Raw genomic sequence first — 5,706 nt, 5'->3', positions numbered from 1 at the left:
AAGCTAGATACCGTAGCAGCATATACAGATGGTAAATTGATGAAACAATTAAACACAGAAGTCAACAAAGCACACTTGAACATACAGATTAGCGACTCAGAGAGATGCTGACTGATTACGCGCACAAATTAGGCAGGGATATGAGCAAGTTAATTTGAAACAGGTGAGTCAATCCTGTAAAAGTTCATCCTGGTGTGTGTGTGTGACTGCCAATACGTTGTTATAGGATTTCAAACAAGGTGCAAAGAAATCCATATCTTCGGACCAACTAGTTTCACTGAACTGGAAAAAAGCGTTCTATGGTTCCTTGATTAAGAATTAGCATCAAATATTAAATCACAACAAAACTGTACTCCAGCTTTTGAATAAGTTAACAATCAAGTCCACATGCTTTAGAGTTCAGACAATAAAAGTCAAACTAAAAAGCATTCAATTAGATGATACCAAATTTGGATGATTTTCTTGATGTATAGAAGATAAAGAATTAGCTAGTTTACTTTCATAGAGCCAGATGACAACATGCCATTTGAATATTCTATAGTGACTTGCATTGTTGTGGCTCACAGCTAGGCATTCTACATCATGCATGGGAGACTGAAAAGGTGAAAAACTGGTGTTGGAAACCAATATACATTGTGCATGCATATAGCAGCTCTAGTCATTCAATTCATAACCACAATTCTAGTTCTAGTATTATAAGAAGCAGGAAGTTTGTAAATCAATATTTCCACAATTATAAAATATAACACAAAAACAAGATAGCAGCAGAAGCACTACTTGAAGGAAAAATTAGAACTGCTGGATGAACTACTCAGTACAATTGTTCCATGGTACACCACAAACACCTTAAACATCCAAGATACGACATACCAAGAAACCTAAGTATCCTGGCAGCACTAGATGTACAGGAAGTAAGCCCCAGACAAGTCAACAAAGCACACTTGATCATACAGATTAGTCTTCCTCTCTCTTGGTGCCAGATCTGATCCGTCGCCGGCCTTGCCGGCACATGGACCGGACCACGATGGCGCACCGCCTCTTCCACTCTCCTCAGTTGTGCCTGCGCCCGGTTCCCCTTCCTCTCCTTATCCCTCCCCCTCCTAGAGTTTTTTTTGTGTTGATTTTCTCCTACGTATACTGAATAGTACGATTGCCAATTTTAGTCACATTTTAATTTCAACACATTGCTCAGATTGGTACCTCCTATCCATAATAGGTTGCCTTATTATTTGTTTCACAGAAAATGACTAGCGTACATGTTTCCGTTATCAAATTTGTCAACTGTACCATTTTCCCCCATTAGATTACAGCATATATATTGTATATAAAAAAAATCTCTGTGTTTCTGCTATACTGCAGGTCAAGGAGGACCGCTTCATCCTATGAGACTCTGTTGTGATGATCAGTCCAATGGCTCAGAATCAGGAGTAATGGCCAGTGTTGAAAAAGGGAGCTTTTCTCTGTACCTAGGAACTAACAAACTAACATGTTATCTTCCCAATTCAAGTAGGTAAATGCAGAACCAGAAGAGCAAGGAGAGCTCAGAGAAATCACCCAATCCTAGGCCATTCAGGCTTACGGAATGATGTGAGTTTTTACAATCTCCAATTCTCACTGCATCTCTAAAAATATGTTTAACTGAATTGTTTTCATCATCATTATGGGTTTACCATGTACAACTCTGACCCTGAATATGTGCTCTATGATTACAATGAGAGGAAATCCAACACTGAATAGTTTAGTGACGCTTTTTCCCCTTTCAACTAATAGTCATAAGATGCTCCACATGATCTCTACCTGATGGATGATAACTGCGTGAATGATATAGTCATATATGCATTGGTGCTTTCCTCAGACTGATTGTGTTCCAACTATGCTCTCTAGGTTGTCGTGTATTTGCTTTACAGTCTGATAAGCATTTTTTCCCTGCAAAATAAAATGTATCGCTTAATGTTACATCATACCATTTTTACAAAACCTTCAGCTTTACCGTTACACATATTGGCACTCAAGGTTTCCTCACATGCACCAGCAGCAAAATAGTTTTATTGGGTCACCATGTTCTTCGGTTACCTTATTTTCGATTACTATAAAGTTGGCCGCCGAGTTGAGGTATGCTATGCCTCCTCTTTTTCTATTTTGCATGTTTCTCTGGTCTTCAGTCTTGGGATGCACTCATTTGCTTCACAATGTATACTTTATACTTGACATGCTACTAATAAAGGATATAAAATAGCAGGTACCCATATATTTTCATTGCCCAGTATTAATGTTGTGTTCCAACTATTATTGTTTAAGTACCTATGATCAATGAAACTTAATATTAAATATTCGATATTTGATGGACACCCCCCCCCCCCCCCAAAAAAAAAAAAAAAAATTGTTTAGTTACAGACTAAAGTTCAGGGTGGCAGCACTTCTTCTCATGACATTAGGCTACATTAAAGTTCTCATAATTCTTTTGCCTGTTAAAGTTAACAAACAAACATCTTTTCTTCCCACCTGGTGTCGGTGCTAATAGCATTAGTCAATTATCTGATGAAGATGTTGTTTCCCATATTACCATGCTGCAGATCTTCCATGAACCTGACAATGATGTGCTTTGGCTTCCAGGGGATTTTCATATTTATGTTGCGAATATGTTTGCTGCTGCCAAGGTAAGTACCGGCAATAATATATATGTTAGAGTATGTCAGGGGCCTATTGGGCCTGGGCTGACTGTATAGCCCGTTAGTGTTAGGGTTAATTAGAGATAAGGGTCGCTTGCTTAGGGGTCAAGTAAGCCTTGCTTGGGAGTCAAGTAAACCTCTCTATATAAGAAGAGGAGATGTATCAATCTAATCAAGCAAGAATTAAGAAGGAAAACGCACGCTCGGAGTTGTGCGGCTGGGGCTGCGAGGGCGAGAAAGGGCCGGCCGCGGGGCCTTTGACCACGGCCGAGCAAGAGGGAAAGTTTTCCTTCTTAATTCTTGCTTGATTAGATTGATACATCTCCTCTCCTTATATAGAGTGGTAGAGTCTTACTGCCTGTGACCGGAAGGTCCCGGGTTCTAGTCGCGGTCTCCTCGCATTGCACAGGCGAGGGTAAGGCTTGCCACTAACACCCTTCCCCAGACCCCGCACAGAGCGGGAGCTCTTTGCACTGGGTACGCCCTTTTTACTTGACTCCCAAGCAGGGCTTACTTGACCCCTAAGCAAGCGACCCTTATCTCTAATTAACCCTAACACTAACGGGCTATACAGCCAGCCCAGGCCCAATAGGCCCCTGACATACTCTAACAATATACTTTCCACGCATTTCTCCTATGCTGCAAAGATTCATGGTTTTTAACACATTTAATACCATTTGCTTGCTAGATCTTTTTTGCTGTAGCGTTTGTGTGTCATGCACTGCTTAAATTGAGACCCCATTTTCGCAAGGATCAATGCGTCTGTAATTGCTCTATGGAACGAAAGGAATACGATTAACTGAGAACCAATATTATCATCTAAAAAATATTAAAAAGAAACTAACACTGTAAGTGAGCACAAATAGTCATGGCTATAATCTGACATTTCTTTATAAATGCTATGCTGAAGCAATAGCTTTTACATGGCCTGCTTTCTAATAAACGACAATCTGCAAAGAAATCTTTACTTGATGCTTCCATTTTCAAGTAGGAAATCTGTACAATATTTATAAGTACATCTTATTGCTTATCTTCCAGCATTTGTGTTTGTAAGTGCAGCCTGGAGCGTGTATGTTTATACCACTGAATGTGCCAACAGAAGCACAAATTTAAGTGAACAATAAGCAATATGACGCCATTCTGCGTTGACGTTGTTCCCCTGCCAAAGCAGAGAGGGAAAACAAGCTGCTCAAAGCCACAAAAGGTACTTTGCACATCTCAAACTGTTGGCTGAACACCTTAACTGTCAACTTTGACTGCTGCTACATCACCATTGCATGCAACAAATCTTCTGTTCTCTTTTAGTAGCATTTATGTCAGTCAGCTGTCTCCATGAGTCACGCCCTCAAATCTAGAACTGTTAATTGAACTACTTAATTGTCACCTGCTGACTGAATGACGCTATATCACCATGGCATGCATCATGTCTTCTGTCGTCTTCTACCACTACATTCATGTTGCTGCCTACGTGATGCAGCCGTATCTCCATGAGTCACGCCATCAGCATTCACTGCGTTGCCCACGAGTCACTGACGGACGTTTCCTGAACACAAAGAAAGAATCGAACGGGAATGATGCTGGTGGAGGCAGCAAGGCAACGTTCAGCAAACCCCTTACGCGGCAGGTGGCATCTTCAAGTTCAGAGATCCACAAGTCAGATCTGCCCAACCCAAGCAGCGCCTGTCGGGTTCAGAGTTGTCAAGCAGAAATGGAATTGTAGACCTACTAAATTGACGTGCCATGATCCTATGATGTAATGAAGCTCTTATGATCCTAAAATCTTAATCAACAATTAAGATATAAGGCATGTAATGATAAAATTACCTACCGTTGCTATTCTCACGCATGTTGGGGGCTGACTAGTTTTAATCTCTCTCCTTCTCCCCCCTATAGTAACAGAGAGTGTGCTAGAGTGTTGTATATGTGTACAGTGCTTAAGCAATACAATAAGAATCTTTCCTTTTTTGTTCTGTTGTTCTCTCTTATCTTGTGCTTTTATTGGCATTCTAGGTGCATGACATTGGTTCTTCACCGATTGAAATTGTAAAAGCTTTTGTGGGAGCATGTAAATGACTACCAAAAGCGGAAATTCAGAGCTTTGAGTCATGGAGTTGTTGAGGTTCAATTCGACACCACAATTTTTTTCGAAAATTGCTACTGATTCTTCTATATGTTGTCCTGGTTCAGTTGTTAGAGGTTATCCCAATTGCCTTACACCACAAAGTAATAAAGGAAAGACTACCTCAGCCTCTATCTCGCACACCTTACAATAGCTCAGTTTCTTGGAGATCTATTAAAGGTTATCTATTGACTTTCTTTGCAATTGAGTTCTATTCTACCTTGTATGGGATTGAGTAACGTTGTTCTCCGTTTGAAACGTTGTCAAACCTGAGTACATTTGAGTAAGTAATTCCTGCAATTCTTGCACGGCATCCCGAAAAGCTTAGAACAATGATTCACCTATGGCAGAACCACCATAATTATATGATCCACATACACCTGTCTTTGTCTTTAAGACATCTGACTGCTGCACATGAGAGCCAGATAACTCAGGTAGTCTATCGGGTGTCCTCGGGGAACCACGAATCATATACATTTTATAACTCATACATGATCAACATGGAGTTGCCATAATATTACAACAGTTGGTACAAGAATATTGTACATCAGAGTGCGGAAGACTTATAACATTAGTTTACAAAACATGATTAAGTATAAACTTAACTAAGTTCCAAATGGTGAGTAGAATTGCGGAAGCGACTTAGGTGAAACACCTAAGGTAGAAGAGACAGCCAGATCATGTTGAGCCCACTGACATGACCTTGATTAGCAGCTCGAGTCAGAACCTGCAACAGGGGTTTAACAAACCCTAAGTACTTAAGGATACTCAACAAGTCTTACACAACTAAAAGGAAAGACTCCAAGGGTATGCAGACTTAAAGGAAAGATAGAAGCAAGAAGTAACTTTTGCAGAAAAGCTTACTACTAGTGGATCCTTACTTTTAATGTTTTAGCTTCGTATTAAGTTATCTGTAGT

At 40.2% G+C, this 5,706-nt stretch overlaps 1 long non-coding RNA gene across 3 annotated transcripts; it reads left to right on the top strand.

Annotated features, from left to right (window-relative positions):
• Window positions 1-992: 992 nt before the first annotated feature.
• LOC136472044 (uncharacterized) lies at window positions 993-4,538 on the top strand. Of its 3 annotated transcripts, none has more exons than XR_010762226.1 (4): window positions 993-1,587; window positions 2,614-2,657; window positions 3,729-3,873; window positions 4,147-4,538. It is a non-coding gene; the product is annotated as an uncharacterized lncRNA (long non-coding RNA). The 3 variants fall into 3 exon arrangements; XR_010762224.1 differs by having other exon boundaries at window positions 2,574-2,657; XR_010762225.1 differs by lacking the exon at window positions 3,729-3,873 and having other exon boundaries at window positions 2,574-2,657.
• The last annotated feature ends 1,168 nt before the right edge of the window (window positions 4,539-5,706 follow it).

This window comes from Miscanthus floridulus, chromosome 8 (genome assembly GCF_019320115.1).
Source record: "Miscanthus floridulus cultivar M001 chromosome 8, ASM1932011v1, whole genome shotgun sequence".
Taxonomy (NCBI): domain Eukaryota; kingdom Viridiplantae; phylum Streptophyta; class Magnoliopsida; order Poales; family Poaceae; genus Miscanthus; species Miscanthus floridulus.
The sequence above is the reverse complement of the archived record's forward strand: the minus strand, read 5'-3'. Positions and strand labels throughout refer to the sequence as shown.